Source organism: Eurypyga helias, unplaced genomic scaffold, assembly GCF_000690775.1.
Source record: "Eurypyga helias isolate BGI_N326 unplaced genomic scaffold, ASM69077v1 scaffold43335, whole genome shotgun sequence".
Classification (NCBI taxonomy): domain Eukaryota; kingdom Metazoa; phylum Chordata; class Aves; order Eurypygiformes; family Eurypygidae; genus Eurypyga; species Eurypyga helias.
Window position 1 is genome coordinate 7294 of NW_010252976.1, and position 17349 is coordinate 24642.

At 40.8% G+C, this 17349-nt stretch overlaps 1 non-coding gene across 1 annotated transcript; it reads left to right on the plus strand.

Annotated features, from left to right (window-relative positions):
* The first annotated feature begins 2474 nt into the window (after nt 1-2474).
* On the plus strand, nt 2475-2547 carry TRNAF-GAA. Its single transcript has one exon. It is a non-coding gene; the product is annotated as a tRNA-Phe (tRNA).
* Nucleotides 2548-17349: the final 14802 nt, after the last annotated feature.

Sequence of the window (17349 nt, forward strand, 5' to 3'; positions counted from 1 at the left end):
CTCAGTGGTATGACTGAGCTTGTTTTTGTGGCTCTGGGTGCCATAATGAATGAAGTTCATTGATAGATCTACTGACAAAATTAAAAAATAATAGCTAAAATATAATCTATGATTGACGTTGTTCATAGTTGCTAAGGAGCATCATCAAGCAGTCACTGGCTTGAGTCAGAAAGTTTTTGCAAGGTCCCTAAGGAGGGCCAAACTGTTGAAGTGTCAAGGGAAAAAGTGGTACCAGGAGAAATTCTGGTGTTAAAGTGATGTATAATTATTTCCCATATACAACTTGGGTGCTTAACTGGGGAGAATGTCAGCAGCTATGTTCATAACTGTGATCTGGAGCACCTGGTCAGCTGCCTCCTTCTACGGGGTCCCCTGAATACCCTGACTCTAATACCCAAGTCGACTAATTCAGTCCCTGTAGATACGTGAAATTGCTCTAATCTGAAGATCTCGGTGTCCAGTTCTAAGCGGGATCCTGATACCAGCATATTTCTGCTCACGTATCCTGAAGGTTCCCTCCCCGGAGGTCGTCTGGCACACACTGACAGACATGATGTGCAGTACTCTGCCCATTTACAGAGCAATCTACTGGCTGGAGCTCATCCCTGTTCCCTGCTCTGTTTGATGGGCTTCAGTCTCACAGCTCCCAAAAGTACTACAGGGCAATGCAATTGCCCTTCTGGCAAGGGCACAGTCCTTTCTGTCCACTGCTCTAACACCCAACAAATGATTCAGATTTATAATTAAAATAACTTACCTTTTGCTTTTTACAATCACTCCTCTTATGAGTCATCTTTTTATTTTCATCTTCATACACCAAAATAAAGTCAATTCTTCGCTGCCCATCGCTAAAGAACAAGGAGTCAGGCTTATCATCAAAATCCACCTGGAAGGCAGGTAGCATAGGTTAATCTGAGGACCTTTACTGGCTGGTTCCTTACTTGTTTCCTGTTACACAGTATTTCGGTGAACAGAGAAATTCAACATGCATCAGACTCACATAACAGGAAGCCCAAAGTGACAACAAAAGTAGCATGGAGTAGAACAGAGAAAAAAAAAATCATATACCCAGAGGAGTTTGGCAGTTCTCTGCATGACATAAAGTCGGCTGAATTTTGACCTAATTTTGTACTTTCAAAATGGTATGTTAGCTTTTGGCAATGGGAGGAGCGCTGGAGTGCAGCACGGTTACCAAATAACGCATCTGCCGAGTAATTGGTATGCCCTCGTTGGTACAATGTTAGGCAGTGTGTCTACAAGATATGCTGTTGCCTGATGGGAGTCTCAGTGCATTCCCATCTGTCCCCTTACCTGCCAGAAGTTTAAGCATCTCTGCAATTATTAAGAAAAAGAAAAAAAAGCAGTAGTTTCATGCATGCTAATACCCAAACCCACCGCTGCTCTTCAACTGTGATAAAACCGACAAGAATGCTAGTCCCCAGTCTGGAGCACCCCAGTTTCAGGGAGCACATTGTGTTTTAGGAATAACACGTGTCAGTGTTTCCAAAACAAAATTTCCCAGGAGTTTTATTCCAAACCCCTCCCTGTACACTGTTTAGTTACTGTTTGTTGGCCAAGTCAAAACAGCTGACCAAGGGGTGTCTCCCCATAATTATGACCAAAAAAAAAAAAAAAAAAAAAAAATCCATGTTTTAAACAAACTCTGGGGAGTTTAAATTCACTGTTTTTTACACAGTACGTGTAAAGGCTAGGACCTGCTGCAAGGAGGCTCTGTTCACTTAGCTACTTCAAACTGAGCAGTTTGCTTTGAATCCCACCTGTTCTGAGACATTTACAACAAACTTGACAGCAAGCAGCTGCTGACATACATATATGCATATGTATATATATATATATGCTGACATATGGCCTATATACAGATATATCATACCTTAGTTTCACAACCTGGCATAGCATTCAGAAACTACCTGGGCAATCACCAAATCACCAAACAACTGCACACTGTACATAAAGGTTTAGGGGAAAAAAAATGCTGTAAACTTTCAGATGGCATCACCAGACCATGGTGGCCCAGAGTATCTCTACCACCCAAATACATCACAGATGGGAATTTCTAAATTCTTGAGAGCTAGAGCTAGCACAGTTCCATCAATCAATCAGACTTAACCCTGACAAGGTATCTCCCTGCTGAGGACTAGCCATGGGTGTAAAATGCAGCCCTGCTGGCTCTCTCCTGTGACCCCAGCAGCCTCTGCCCTGGGCTAACATTGCTCTGTGGCTTCTTTATCCTTTGAATTTGAGAAATAACATTGTAATAACTTACGTTTAAAGAAAGAGTTTAGTTGTGAAATTCAAGCACTTGAAAGTGCAAAATTAGTAATAGCTTTGAGGTTCTTTTATGACAGTTTTTAGCTTTTTTTCCTATATGACCTATCCACAGGATAGAAAAGGAACGTCAAATCACAAACATCAGATCAAGTTTGAACTAACAAATTTTGATCAGCTGTGACAGGGCTGAAGTAGCTCAGCTGGGAGAGCGTTAGACTGAAGATCTAAAGGTCCCTGGTTCAACCCCGGGCTTCAGCAATTACTCTATCCCTTGGATTTTGCCAGCCGTATCCTGGGCTGTATCCAGAGAAGTGTGGCCAGCAGGTTGAGAGAGGTGATTTTCCACCTCTACTCTGCTCTCATGAGACCTCACCTTGAGTGCTGCATCCAGCTGTGGAGCCCTCAACATAAGAAGGATATAGACCAGTTGGAATGAGTCCAGAGGAGGTCCAGGAAGAAGATCAGAGGGCTGGAGCACCTCTGCTATGAAGGCTGAGAAAACTGGGCTTCTGCAGCCTGGAGAAGAGAAGGCTCCAGTACCTTGCAGCCTTCCAGTACCTGGAGGGGCCTACAAGGAAGCTGGGGGGGACTTTTTACAAGGGCCTGTAGTGACAGGACAAGGGGTAAACGGGTTTAAATTGAAAGTGGGGAGGTTTAGATTAGATATCAGGAAGAAATTCTTCATGGAGAGGGAGGTGAGGCACTGGAACAGGTTGCCCAGAGAAGCTGTGGATGCCCCATCCCTGGAAGTGTTCAAGGCCAGGCTGGATGAGGCTTTGAGCAACCTGGTCTAGTGCAAAGTGTCCCTGCCCATGGCAGGGGGGTTGGAACTAGATGGTCTTTGAGGTCCCTTCCAACCCAAAGCATTCAGTGATTCTATGATTATAATTTGTGATTGCATAACATCACCATCTAAATAATTTTCCTTTAAATGTAGTCTCCTTTAAATTTATAAAACCAGTGTGTAACTTGGTGATAACTGGCTTAACTGGATGGTCAATAACCAGATGCAGAGACTGCCTGATAATCAGTATTATAACTCATGAATTTACCTACATATGGGTTTTCATACACGAGTGTTTTCATGTTACCATATACATCCACCTTTCTATCTCTATGTACGTTGCTATCAATATCAATGATATCAAACTATGCATATATATAATAGAATATAGCTGAAAGATTGATCAAGACTGGTCTGTGTGAATCCATATACATGGGAGTTCATACTTATGAAACTAACTTCTTAGATGTAATCTCTGTTGCTTTAATCACTAGGGCAATGTACAATCTACCTACCCATAGATATCAATAAAATAATAAAGAATTGACTTAGCAAGCCTGAATGCTCAAGAGATCAGGATTAAGACCTACACAAATCAATTGAAATGTAACATTACACGTTACTCAATTAAAAGTGAGAAGCAAAATGTACAAGGGAATTTAATAGTTAACTTTCCAACAGCCACATTAACTCAGATGTGTGATGTATCTTGTAATCCCTACTGGATAGTTTGTAATGAAAAATCATATATTATTCAACATAATTACCAGGGGGAAAACAGGACTGGAAACCAAAAATACGTGCTGTACACTGAAGTTAATAATTCCTTTGAGACAGTGTTTTGTTTTTTTTAAAATATGTAATATTATTTGACAGTATTACAAATGTTATCATCATACAAATGCACACGAGCTTGTATGCATAGACACATAAGTTAATGGGGCTTAAATTCCAATACATAGTTTTGCTTAAGCATAAGTAGCAAATTAGAACCCAAAATAATGAACAGGCCCATTGATACCTCTTTGTTTTGGAAGAAACAAACATGGGGTCTATTTACTGCACTATCTAATTTTCTTAGCCCCAGCATAATCACATTTTAAGTACTGACAGAGGCAATGAGTTGTGCACTCTAATGTTATAATAATACCCTCGTGGACAGCAGGTTAATATTGATTAACATCATTAATAAATACAAAAAATATAATACATTTAGCTGTAAAATACTAATTATATTTAGTACATACTCCGCAGCGCTTCTGAACTCTCCAAGTGCCGTACAATCAACTGCTTGCCTACTGCTGAGAGACGGGAAGCTATTAGCCGTGTTATTAACAGAAGGGATCCAAAGGAGAAGAAGGCCAGGCCTTGGAGAAAGCTGTCTGAAACCTTCAGGGTACACCTATGTGGGTGAGCCTGGAGGCACCATGGCAATGTTCTTATGGTTGTACCTCTGCATTTCAGCCCAGACCAGGGTCAGGTTGGGTGTGCAGCAGTGGCTCTTCACTCCAAGGAATGAGGCCAGAGGTAGCCTAAAGTAACAAAAAGCCCAGATATGTGGATAATACTGACACCACCGCCTCAGCACCAAATCATAGAATCACAGAATGGTTTGGGTTGGAAGGGACCTTAAAAACCATCTAGTTCCACCCCCCCTGCCATGGGCAGGGACACCTTGCACTAGACCAGGTTGCTCAAAGCCTCATCCAGCATGGCCTTGGACACTTCCAGGGATGGGGCATCCACAGCTTCTTTGGGCAACCTGTTCCAGTGTCTCACCACCCTCTCCATGAAGAACTTCCTCCTGATATCTAATCTAAATCTCCCCACTTTCAATTTAAACCCATTACCCCTTGTCCTGTCACTACAGGCCCTTGAAAAAGGCCCCCCACAGCTTCCTTGTAGGCCCCTTCAGGTACTGGAAGGTGCTATAAGATCTCCCCAGAGCCTATGTAAAACAAATGTGTTGTTCTACAAGCCTACTGCTTGGGTTCTCACTGCCAGGTGATGCCTGCACAGCTGGTAGGATCCTGCCAGAGCTGGGAGTGCTGCACTGATGCAATCCCACTGAAGTTCCCCAGCCAGCCCTGAGATCTCTGCCATGCACACCACTCTGTTTACACACCACCTCCTAATCCTCCCTGATGCTAGCCCCCTGTGGCTACCTCGTCAGAGAATAAGGAGCTTCCTGTGCTCTTTGCTAATCCAGCACCAGCAGTCATTGGTAAGCAGCACCTGCTCTCCCAGCCCTCAGGGCAGAGTGGCACTTAGAGAAGGGTCAAGTGGGACATGAAGACAAGCTTTTCCCCTCCACACAGGGCTACAAAATCTGAAGTAACCCATCTGGCTTCAAGTGACCACATCATGGAACAGACCATCAGCTCCTTGACTCAGAGCTTCTTCTCAGGAGAGAGACTACTGTGTGTTCCCTCAGACACTGGGAAGCCTGTTTGTAGGTGAGGAGGAAGTTGCAGTGTCCCACTCTTGAGGCTGTTCCTGTAGTTATGGATACATGTGGCGCCCGCAGCAGAAGTTGAAGAGACCACTCACGTGGGAAGCTCGCTCCAGCAACAGTGATGCCCCATGACAGGGGAGAAAAAATGGTGGCATGACAAAGAAACCTATCTTCACTTTTCCAAGCTTCTCCGGACACTATTTTATTAAACACTCAGTGGGTATAATGGTGAGAAGGGCAGCATGGATCTAAGCATGAAGAAAAATTTGTGCATGGGAATTGCAGTTATTTATTGTTTACTACATCCTGAACAAGTACAGTATTGTAAGCTGATTTTTTTTTTTTAATAACAAGAGATTCTGCAGGAATGACTTCTCTAACTGGAAGGATAAAATAAGTGCTTTATTTTTCCGCTTGAGCCTTTGGTGTGACTGTCAATAGCTCCAAATGTAATCATGACTGGAGGGATAAACTACTTGTCTGCGACCTCACATAATTTTCAGATATGCTTCAAAACAGCTTCCTGCAGCATGCCAGGGAATTAATCAGTACTGGGAAGCAAGAGAGCAGAGCAGAGCCTGTGTAACATCACCTCTGCTGACAGGCATCTGCAGAAAATCTGCCACCGGGGCACGGCGACAGTCTTGCAGGGGACCCGTGCCTTAACGCTTCAGTTGTGGGTTTTATGTAGGTGAAAATTTCAGAGTGCCTGTGTAGGAGCACAGTTGTTTCTCTCTACAGGCCTCAGGAAACTTCAAATCAAGTAAATAAAAGGGAAACAGATTATATTACTAGGATGTCATGAAACATAATTATTTGTAAAGTGCTTTGAGATCATCTGGAGAAAATGTTACAGATATATAAAGTTGTCCTTTGTATCACAGCTATCGAACAAGATTATTACTTTATGTTCTGGGTCACCAATAGAGACAACTTTCTGACTTTAGGACCAACACAAGCATTTTCTTCTGGAAAATATAAGAGATATATATAGTATAGAAGATACTTCTGGAAGATATAGGTTTATTTGCATACCACATACTAATGTTGGTCTGTCTCCGTAGGGCCATAACACTGTTGTGGCTTTAACATTTTTCCTCGTGACTCATATATGCTAATAACAACAGAGGACTATTTTAGTTCTGCTTTTAGCAACAATGAGATTATTAGCAAGCACTTAATCAGAAGAAGGTGGGTCTTCAATTCCTCAACATGCAAAGACATTTTTTTTTATGTAATCAACTGAAATAAACTGAAGAGACTAAAGACAAAGTAGAAAAATGAGGGGCGTCATTACAGTCATACGTTCCTGTCAGCAGAAAGAGGTTGGTAACCTGCCAGGCATCGGGATGCCTTGTCTCCTGGGCTAAGTTTGGACCAGACACCCACTTGACTTCCTGTCTGAGCGTCACGTTGCTGCTGGCTGCAGAAGGAATTCCAGTCACTCCTGATTAGAGGGAGACCAAATGGTCTTACTTTTAAAGTAAGGTGAAGACAGTACTCTGCTGAAAACACTGCTTTTCAGCACCTCCCATCTTTCTTGGGATGCAGGAACCGGGAAATTCACTCTTTCAGACTTCCCTGAAGCCCTCTCGCTGCAGAAATTGTATTTGAGGACCAACAGTTATAAACAGTTGAAGAAGTTATCCTCCCCTCTGCAGATGTTGACTCTCAAAAAAACCTTACTGTTACATCCAAATTCAAACTATCTACCTATAAGTCAAATAAGTCTGCAAAACAAAACATCTGAGAGCTGGAAAAAGCTTAGGAAACAAACCAAAAGCTGGATGTGACTTTGCACAAAAACCCTGTAGCAGAAGCAGGAATAAAATCCAGTTACCCAGGACTGCACTCAGTTTCCCTAGTCACAAGAACCCTTCATTCTTTCCTTGCAATTTTCTGCCACATTCACATCTCGCCAAAGTACTACAAAAAACATCCTCATGGAATTTGGGCTGTTTGGAGGTTAATGTCCTGCTCATGTGCTGAATGAGGTAGGGATCTTGTGGCAAACTTAGCATGTGATTCTGTAATTAGAGACAGCACCATAAGAACAGGACCATTTTTATTAGCCAATAACTTACTCAGTTTTGGCTACTCCAGGATGACTTGCAAAGTCAACTCAAATTTCCAGAATACTTCCAGCTGTAAAGCATGATCTGTGTTTAGACATCAGGCACAGTACTTCCCTTCTATTCAATCATTTAAGGTTAGGCTTCCTATTCCGTTTCCATTTCTAGCTATAATTAGCACTCACCCATTTCATAGATGGGCTTGGTAGACTTCAGTTTTATTCAAACTTTCTGGCCCCTCCAACCCACTGAGACTGCCCAGTGGCTGATGAGGAAGACCTGACATGGAAGAAGCAGTGCAGAAAACGTGCTGCTAAAACTGAGCAGAAATTACAACTGTTGGTAAACATGAGTAACCAAAAATAAAAACTGATTTTGACAGTTGATTTTCAGTAGAAATAAAAATAAATTCTACCAAGACTGCCCTGAGGAGACTGTTGTAACCACAAGGTATATGACATTCCAGCTGTTTTGATGTTACTTCACATCATATAAATACATTTAAAAAAAAAAAAATCATTGAACCACAAGGAAAGACTAAGAAGGATTTTTATAACATCCTAGTCAGGGCACCCAGTTGGGAAATGAAAGCTCTTGGTTTCACTTCATGCTCCAGAAAATTACTAAATATTTTTTCAGAGATCAAAGTAGTTTCAAATGAAGAATACCCTGCCACAAAGTGCTGGGTCAGGGAAGGCGAGGGTATCCAGCTCCCAGAAGGAATCTGGTACTTTGGGTATTTTTCCTACAGCAGAGGCAAGAACAAACTCCCCTGACCCATAACTATGACAAGTACCTTGCCAGTCAAGCTGCTAGAGCAGCTCCCCAGGCCTCTGGTGCACCCTGGTGCAATGAAGTGAATCCATCCCTTTGTTTACACTGCTTTCAAAATGCACTACCACCCTGGAAATCCTTTGATTCTTCCTTTTATGATTCTGTTTCCCATTTCAGTTTGATATGAATCAAAACCACTTTCAGTTCGGTGGCCAGGCCAAAAAAAACCTATCTAAACAGCTCCAGTCATAATATCTACGTGAAAGACAGAGCAGGCTTAATTCTCCGCCCTGAATTTGAATGCTTGATTTGCATCTTTTAACTTATTAGCTTGTTCTTCAGTGGTTTGTATGTTCTCCTAGTTATATAAAGAAAACAATGTATTTGCTTATAGACAGAGAAATCAGCAGGACCTGGAGTTCCACAGTGATAGCACAGAGCTCCTTTGTGCAAGCGAAAGGGATAACTGATAGCAGCAGTACCAGGCTGTCATTCCTGGAGTAGGCTCTAGCAGACAGTGGAGAAGGACACACAGAGGCAAGTTCAGTTATTTGTAAATATCTGATATTTTAAATGTGAATGCCTTGGACAGGGCTGACTGGGAACCAGCTCTGGCTCTCATTACTTGGTGGCACTGTTAGAGTAGTTCCTTGAACAACTTCTCTATGTGAAAATTGTCATGAAGCTCTTAGGTGCTCAAAATTAATTGGTCCAACGAGCAATTCTTGACACTGTTGAATCTGTTTCTTTATGCCTTGTCCTTCTGTAACACTGATCCACTGGTAGAGGTTGGTTAAATAGAAAGGACAACCTATACACAGCCAAAACCAGTGACACTAACCTCTGTCATTAGAGCATCAGTTTACAGTGAACACATATTGGACACTTTTAATTAACTGCCTGTACTTTCACGTCTGAGTCAATGACTTCAGTTACCTTTAGGGAAGAAGAGATACAACAGTTCGGATTCAGTCACACAGATGAACTGCATGTGCTGCAAATGCAAAGGAATGCTGTTCTTTTGGAACAGCTAATGAGTACTGCATATCTGTACATGAAGAAACTACAGGTAGTCCTAGTTAACGTGAAGAAGTACCCACCCATTCAGGAGTATGAAGGTTTTGCTGATCCGGCACAGTTCCGTAAGTGGGAATAATCACCTGGTTCAGTTCCAAGACTAAAAATAAAAATAAAAAATTAAAACATTTTAGCATTTTTTGTGGTAGGGTTTTTAAAAATTATTTTATTGATTGTCTGTGGATGAGACACTTTATTGCACTTCTTCAGGGTTTCCGAAACAGCATGTCTGTGTCTCATACTTCAGTGGTAAGGAACAGTTGTCAAGAGAGCAAAACATAAATTTCACTAGGATGACAAGCTAATGCTAGGAGAGGATCCTGACCAAGCTACAGTGATGCAAAACACCCCTTTGCAGGTACGTGTTATTTAGTGTTTCAGAAAACTCTATCCACACTTTAGCAGTAGTTACTATTATCTTTCAGTGAGTGAGTGTACCAGAACTGGCTCCACCTGCACAAACCACCCTAGCTCATGCTGACTGTACTTGTCAGGCAGTAACAAATAACAGTACCAGAGAATTCTTCAGAAATCCTGGAATGGCTGTGATCCAGACAGTGATGCTGCAGCATTCACTCCACAACAGGAATGATTTTCACATAAACTAATATCACATCTTCAACGTGTATTGATGTCCCAGTGACTTCTCACTCATTCCCCTAGTAATACCAGTTACAAACCAACAACCTGCAAACTGAATTGCTTTCCTGAAAATAAAGCTTAAAATAAAAAAGTTCTTGTGAAGTACGCTACTGCATGATACCGTTATCAAGCACACTGGGAAAACTGGCCACAACATCAAGCACTGGACAACACACAAATTCATCCTAATAGAACTGTGGGGAATAAGTTACAGAAATTCTACTGTCACTGCAAGGCATTGGTTTTAGTTTCTTAACAAATATTTTTAGGTTTTAAGAAGAAGTCAGAAGTCACACCCTGGGGCTGAAGATAACATCAAGCGGCTGAAGGAAGAAGGCTGCTTTCTGCCTATGCACGGCAGGCAGGTGGGCCCCATGTGTTAGCTTCAGATCCTTAAGATAGAGATGTGTCTTAGTCAAGTCTGTCCTGCACTGAAGAAAGGGTCATGCATTTCAGTGGTACCTAAATGCCAGTCAGTGTCGTCTGGAAAGAATAGCCACAACTTATCAAAAAAGACTATAATACTAAGAAAAAAAAAATCCCCAAACTCTAAAATAATCTAATCTATAATACTCTTAGAAGGATAGCTAAACACCCATTAGATACAATGCCAAGACAAACATAGCTGATATGCCTGATTTTTTTTTTTTTGGCTTAAAAACTTAATTGATATGTGGCCAAACTCTCAAGATTTTTTATGAAGCTTTTTTTTCAATGATGATGCTCATTTATACCAGCTGAAAATATATCAAAACACTTTCAAAATGAGCACAACAAGATTGCTCTTTACAAATCAGCAGATTTCTCTCATGGCCTCTAAGCAGCTTAATTCTTTGTTTCAAATACTCTATTCTCATATTTTGGTAGCAACTTGTTCCAGATGTTGAGCTGCCAGTTTCCAGATCTCTGCTGGAGTGATAGTATATACTCTAGGGAGGAGACAAAAGCAAGTCCATGAACTTTTCCATCAACATCTCTTCAGAAACATCTGAGTCATAACACAAAGGTTGGCCCAGTTGAATAATCAAAGTCCACGAGTCTCAAAAACATTAACATATTTAGAAACGTTTGCCAGCATTTACAAAGAAAGCAGGAAAGTGTGGACTAGTGTAACGCACAAACATCACATGCTGAGACATGAGCGTATCTCAGCAGCTACTACATTATTGCTGAGTATGCAGATCACTAGACTTTAATGGGTTCAGCTCAGACCAGTGTGAGAAGTGCAAGTACATACCCTTGATGTCAGTGTAATGGGCATCACACTGTGTTTCTTAGGGCATTCTTTATTCTCTCTGGACACAAAGATAGCCAGATATAAAGTGCTTCTGAAAACCCACAGAAGAGGGAATGTTAATGCTCACATATAATGGGGCAGGGTGAAGGAGAAATAAAAGCATCTTACTTTGAAATATGAACATCTCCTCTGAAACTCTATGTACCATTACACCAAATAAACGGATGTGGACACAGCCACGAAGACTTCTGCCAGCCACTGAACTGAAGTAATGAGAATCATGAGCTACAATGGTCTTTTTGCCAAGTTCTTACGATGTATAGCTACATACCCCTCATCAATGCTGTCTAGAAATCCCTTCAGCCAGAACTGAAGAGAGGGGGACATGTGACGTTCACAGCAGGAAGGATAACTCCAGGTCTCCCACATCCTGATGGATCAGGGGCTAGCCAGGAATATCCTCTGGAGAAATTTATACATGAGTATAATTTGCTTCTGCCTCAGTGTCTCTAGCCAGCGTATCTGCCCCATGATATGAGTGTCATTCACAGTTTGTTATTTATCATCTTAACAGTTTCTTACTTGAAATACCACTCAGTACAGTCCCTGGGCCATTGGTCCAAGGAAAGGACTTATGCAAGAGACCTGCCACTCTCACTTCTTATGGGACACTAGCACAGAACTTCTCTCAAGTTAAATACAGGTTAATGTTTGCGTGAAGTCAAAACCACAAGGCCTTGACACTACCTAAATGTGCCCTTAGATAAGATTTGTTCTAGCAGTGGTTTGCAAGGACAGCTGCACCAAATTAGGCAGGTTTTAGCTGGAAGAGACCATTCAAGTCTCTCAGAAATAAAAAAACCCTCAGCTTTGCCAGATAAGCTGCACCCACACCAAGTGCTTTTCCTACCCCCAAAATCACTTCATTTATTTCTCCCGTCTCCTCTCCTGCATTATAGCAAGGTTAGTTTTAAGTATGGAGGTCAAAAAAGAAATTGCAGCACAAAAGTTGGGGCTGGACATTAGGAAAAACTTTCTAACAATGACACTGCCTGGGAATGCAGGTGAGGTCATGTGAGGTCTTCAACATCAGAGATTCTTCAGTACACATTAATGAAATATCTTGGAACAATCTAGGCCAAGCTGAATCCGGCATGAACCTTAGGAGGATAGCCTAGATGAACTTTTGAGGTCCTTTCCAGACCCAGTTTCCTCTGAGTATAAGTCTGGTTATAATGTTCTCATAGTTACATCCAAAAAAGACGGCTGTGCTGAGATTTTATATTAAAATAATAGTTCTGCTTACCAGTTTCTTCTTCAGAAGCATTATCACTCCTGTTAATGTTTGGGTCAGAGCACATCAAGTGTAGACGCTTATGTTCTACCACTCAGCCAAGTAAAGCAAAGAAGGTGTAAGGGAACAAAGAAATCTACTGTATTTGTGCTGGCATACTCTGATTTTAATATACTGATACATCAGCTTCTATCTTCAAGCAATCTTGGCAACATATGCTTTTGTCAGAACATTTAATCTAACTTCTTTGAATTGTAATGATAGATTTTGAGTTCCTAATCAGTGATACCAGTTGGTGTTTGATCTAGTTCTTACAAAAGATGCTGTTGTAAAAATTCTAAGTACTAAATCTGTGCACACTACTTTACAAGAATATTGCAGTAGTATCCAAGCTGACAATGTATCAGTGGTATTTCCAGATGCCTGGAGATCATTCTGAAATCCAGGACACTGAATTGCACAGTCGGTATTTCACAAATTACCTCAAATATGCCTGTACACAAATATTGACAAGTCTCTGCTAATCCCATGCTGCTTCTTTACAGCCTGTGTACATCCCACACTTTGGTCCAGGCCATGGGAGACGAATCCTGCTGTTGATTCTACCAGTGTTTTGTTTTATGAGCTTTCTGTATGGTTCTGCTTTCTCACAGGTGGACCAACATTTCTGACTGGATTGAATAAGGGTCCTAAAACACCGTGAGAACCATTGTAAAATGTCTAGTCTTCCCATTAGTTAATTGATATTGACAATGAATGGTTTTGGAAGTTCAATGATCTTCCCATTGAATAATTCAATTTTTAAAGGCTTTCATGAATATTACTCATAGTAATTTCTACCTATAGCAGAGGTGAGAGGCTATGGCACACTGGTAGGCATAGAAGCTGTTCTCCTTTTGGCATAAATACAAAGAAAAATTAAGACTTTCCTTGGAGTCTGAATAGTGAAATAGAAGCTGCCCAAGGCACAGGCAGTAGGGATAAAACAGTCTTTTAAGACTGTAAATTAAGAGTCCTGAGAATGGGGGGAAGAAAAAAAAAAAAAAAAAGCAGTATCGAGAAGTGAAAAGAAAGATGATGTCTAAAAAACCGCTAATGACAAGAAAACCACAAAGATATTGGATAAGTTGATGTCTGAAAAGACCGCTGGGCTTAGCTCTATAAGCAACGGCATTGCCAAACATGCCTGAAGTTGCCAAACTTTTTGTGCCAAAGAAATTCTTGGCTATCACTGCTTTCCTCTCTAATGGAAATAATCAAAGATGAAAAAGGGCAGCTTGTAAATCACCTTCATAAGCCAAACCATAAGGCACAAAATTATTCTAAGAAACCAAAAAGGTTTTACAGCAGCAAACTCATAGTACCTGGGATGTCTGTTCCCTCAATTGATCTGTGAGACATTGAGAAGGACAAGATATCAGCCCTGTCACTGAATACGGTACCTCATGAGCAGTCATGGATTTAAAGCCAGGAAGTGATGCCTGGGATTCCCCCAGGGACCCCAGGTATTGCTGCTTTGCTACAGATACCACATCACCTCTCACTTCCCTCAGAGTATTATGCAAGAGTACTGAAAGTCTGCCACAAAAGTTTTTAAAAGTATAAGTCCCAAATCTTGTTCTTACAGGGGGGAAAATAAATTAACAGAATATTGTGCTCTCCTAAGTATAAAACTGATGTGGTCAAGAATATCTGCTCAGCCCCTCAGTGGGATTTGCCTGCTGCACAGGGCGCCTCCTCCATAAGCAGCAAAGTTTACAGTAAGGTTACAGAAAACGAGTTGCTGCAAAGCTAGACTGCAGTGCTGGGGCACACCAACTTACCTGCACTGCCTGGCTGCAGGCACGATGCTGTCCCACAGCAAATGCAAATGGAAAGCGTGGGAGGAAAGGGTAACAGGCATTTACCAAAGGAGAAGAGGTGGAGTGCTTCAAACCCATACTCTAGCTTAGCTCACCACACTGCCCTCATGTAGCCATGCCTTGGACAACAATATTCACTGGATACAGAAATGTGAAAACATAAGTACATGATTATACACACTTAGGTCTTTTAGACCTCAAATAAATTGAGAAGAAAATTAATATAATAACAAAATATTTCAGTGACTGGAAAATATCAGGAAATATTTACGCACGATTTTTATCTGAATTCACGTTACCTGAAATGTTTGTTTGACAGCGCTGTCACCACATTAGAACAGAAAAAACAGTCATGAGTAAAGTCTATCTGTCCTAATGAAAATCAAATGAAAAGACCATATGAGGTTTGCCATTGCAAGGCCCAGAGAACTGGATGGAGTGAGATTGTTCCCATCTGCAGAGCTGATCCTGCATCACACACCTCCTCAGGAAACAGACAAACATTGTGGTAGTATCTCTCCATCTCGGCAGGCTGCAGTCGTGCTAGCAGAAGATTGGTTTCATGATAACATCATGCACGGCACCCAAGCAAAAAGCCCTAGTGTCTCAGAAACCACGAGAAAGACATGAGGTAAAATACTGGCTATGAACTGAGCACTGGAATGAATGAAAACTACTCTGAAACCCATCATCTCATCAAGCCAATTTACTTTCACCTTATTTCATAAAAAAGAACAAACTACTACTGTCTGGACTAGAATTAATATTTTGGAGAGATTCATCTTTTCAAAAAAGATGAGTATTGACAGGTCCAAGACAGGGTACCATGAGAAGAAATGGCAACCATTGCGTCAAAACTGTGGAAATAATGAGGGCAGAGCAAACCAGCCTAAAGATCCAGTCATCCCTGAACACCAGCTGGGACTGCAGTAAAACCACTGTCCCGAGAGGGACTTACGTCGATGGCAGCTGTCTTAAGAGCGTTCAATTAAATATATTAGTAATATATATAAAAAATTTAAAATAATCTAATAGTTATTACTAGAAAAAGCCCATTAGAACAGATCGCAACCTGCTTTAAGGGCTGATTATAGAGCAGTATCTGAAGGGGGCCTACACGGGTACTGGGAGAGGACTTTTTACAAGAGCCGGTAGTGATAGGACAAGGGGTAATGGGTATAAATTGAAATCAGGGAGGTTTAAATTAGATATCAGGAAGAAATTCTTCACAGAGAGGGTGGTGAGGCACTGGAACAGGTTGCCCAGAGATGTTGTGGATGCCCCATCCCTGGAAATGTTCAAGGCCAGGCTGGATGTGGCTCTGAGCAACCTGGTCTAGTGGAAGGGGTCCCTGCCCATGGCAGGGGGGGTGGAACTAGATGATCTTTAAGGTCCCTTCCAACCCTAACCATTCTATGATTCTATGATTCTATGATTCTATTTTTTTCAGTGGAATGTAAACAATTTAAGCCATATATAGTACTTGCTGAAATCTGAAGTGAACTAAAACCATTGCACAGGTCGATTTTTTTTTCTGGAAACAGGAACTGTTGGACTGATATACTGGGTTTTTTGACAGCCACAATCTCTTTTTCTGGTGCATAATATTTCTTTATTGTAGTTTATTTCACGGTTTAGTTAATTGTATAGGACTACTCTCAGAGCTAAGAAGCTATTTAGGAGCTGAAAAAACAAGAATATGTACTTTCCTTTTAAAATCTATGAATCAAAGAAAGAAAAAGATGATGAGATCCATAGCTCAGTTAATGAAGATCATTAACTTCCTTGAGCTACTTCCTTTGTTGGCAAAAGTCAATTTTAAATGTAAAAATATCCTTGATGGTCTTAAACCTTATATATCAAGTTTCATTTAATCACCTATACAATTTAAAACACAAGACCCTCATAAAATCCTCCTTAGCTGGGATGGATGATATGTTAACCTGATTTCTTTCACTTCACAGAGTATATGAATGAACACAAAGAGTTGAGAAAAATATCTTAGGATATTTTTCCAAAATGTAGGTCTGATCTATTTACCTCCCTCCTTGCTAAATGAAGACATTATTAGCGGGATATTTTTGGTGATTAAAGGTCTGTCTGGGGTGAAATGACTTTTACAGACTAACTGCTATCTGGGATAAAGTCTCTTGTTCACTCACATCTGAAGGCAGCCATTATGATCACAAATTATCAATGGTTTCACCTCATTCCACCAAAATACTATTGGCTTGCATTTTAGTAGCATTCATCTTTTTAAGTTCAGTTAACTGACTGGAATGTGTTTAAATTGGTTTTATTTCATACCTGTAGACCTTATTTGAAGAATGCATGCTACTAAACCCTATATTCTTCACTTTCTGAGAAGTTATGTACTGGAAGTGAAATTGATTTTTTAAAACAAACTATTCCTTATAACCTTTATTTATAGTAAATAAGAGATCTGTACAGCTGCCTTTCATGTGAAAGTATTGTTCTCTTCTTAGGGTTGCCTGCAGTCTTACAGTACCTGACAAAACCGATGACAATTAGGAATGCCAAAATGGTTTTCCAAGCTGTCAATAAATTATGTTCTTTGTGCACTCACAAGAGCAGATCTGCAGGTATCATCAACCCCAAATGTAATCTATGCCAAATAATAAGAAAAACATTGATTTTAATTTCAGACGCCCAAGCATACCCAATATGAAGCTATAGATGCTGTTGGATCACAAAGGGAGTGAAATGGCTGTCTTGGAAGATGATTCTTTCTTGTTTGAAAGACTATTATTTCCATTATCTTCTCTTACAGCTGTGCAAACAAAGGATTGGGAACATGTGGTATGACTTTCAAAAACAAATACCCTTTCATGACTAACCTAAA